Source organism: Raphanus sativus, chromosome 8, assembly GCF_000801105.2.
Source record: "Raphanus sativus cultivar WK10039 chromosome 8, ASM80110v3, whole genome shotgun sequence".
NCBI lineage: Eukaryota > Viridiplantae > Streptophyta > Magnoliopsida > Brassicales > Brassicaceae > Raphanus > Raphanus sativus.
The window spans coordinates 1784955-1786524 of record NC_079518.1 but is presented as its reverse complement, the minus strand read 5'-3'; the positions used below and the strand labels follow the sequence as shown (position 1 = coordinate 1786524).

The window sequence follows — 1570 nt, the reverse complement described above, 5'->3', positions numbered from 1 at the left end:
CAACCTCGGCGATCTCCGAACATGTATCCCCGCCTGATAATATTTGATTCCAAAACAAACAAGAAAGCCCAAAAAAAAACTCTTAGTAAAAATCGTTTAAACAACGTTTTGACTTGAGATTTGGTCGATATGTTGGCTGAGACATTAAATTGAAATGTCTTCACAGTTGAAACACACACACATATGATGATCCCAGAAAAATCTTACTTGAGAACGGCTCAGGGGAGAAGGACTGCTTCGTACGTTTTAAAGAAATCCTTATTTCCCTCTTCAAGTCCTCTCCAAACTGCAACCAAAACAAAAACATTTTATTATTATTCAATTTTTTTTTCAATTTTGTATAGCCGAGGAGCTGCATAAACATTTGTGACTTCTATGATTTTTGTATCGACTGTCAATGTAAAAAAATAGCGAACACAATCCAAGATCTTCAGAATATTCCACTCATTTCTTAAAAATTGAAACCCTATATCTCGAATATCATTTTGGAACTCTTTTAAACGAACCCTAAAAACAATTTTGATATATAGACTGTGGACAAGAGTGGTTATAAAGATAACCGGTGAGCGTAACGAGTGGTAGAATGCTTGCGTGGTGGTCTAACGCCTCAACGCATCCGTCACGACTCATACGGAGTTATGATACACCTCTCTATCATATGTTGAACCTAACAAATCAACCACTAGTGTGAGTATTGAATATTATTACACCCAACGCATTAACTAAATATGTCTGTCAGTATGTGTGTGTTACTGTACCATGCGAATGTATGAGTGTGGGTCGCAGTGGAGACAAGTTGGTTTTTGTTGTTGTGATTGATGATCATGATGAGTAGTAGAACACATTTTTGTCTTCTGTTTTGAGGATCCGTCTTCTTCTTCTTCGTAGATCTCCAATTGCTTTGGGGACAGATCAAGAACTTTGGAAGAGACTATTATGATGGTTTTATATAACGAAAAGGAACAAAACATGCCATGAAGATATTTTTTGTGAACAGATATACACCTTACATTCGCTGATACACGTGGGGTATATTGGATAGTGTCTTTAATGACTTATCCAAGAGAGATCCAAGCGAAGGGCTAGAAAATGGAGGGATCCAAAAGATAGATTCTCTATCATCCAAAGATAGTTTCTCTATCTGCACTTTATCAAGATATTTATTTTTAGTTGAATCTAATCTTTTGACTTTTTTTCTCACTTTCTTAGAAATAGAATACCAAATTTCTGTTAGCGTTTTTGTCGGTTTACTTAAACGGGTAAAATGGAATTCAAAAGACTAACCGGTCGAAAAAACTTTTGGCTAATCGAATTCGGTTCAGCTTCTTCTAAACAATTGAATTTTAAACGTGAACCATAATCATCCCAAAACTTTATTTTCATTTGCTCTGGTCTGTCCAACTAAATTATTGTTAGAGAACCGGAACTGATCTAAACCAAACTGAAAGATCGTCATATACAGTTTAGTTGATTGGAATTTAATATGATTCCGCTTCTTCGTACATGCCGAAACCCTTGTTCGGTATATACATCCAAACATGTCACAAAAGTGATCACTGGTCCCTCGTAG

At 35.9% G+C, this 1570-nt stretch overlaps 1 long non-coding RNA gene across 1 annotated transcript; it reads right to left on the bottom strand.

Moving 5' to 3' along the window:
* Positions 1 to 10: 10 nt before the first annotated feature.
* On the bottom strand, positions 11 to 896 carry LOC108810499 (uncharacterized). The gene is made up of 3 exons (XR_008937442.1): positions 759 to 896; positions 561 to 667; positions 11 to 286 (listed from the first exon to the last, which is right to left on the bottom strand). It is a non-coding gene; the product is annotated as an uncharacterized LOC108810499 (long non-coding RNA).
* Positions 897 to 1570: the final 674 nt, after the last annotated feature.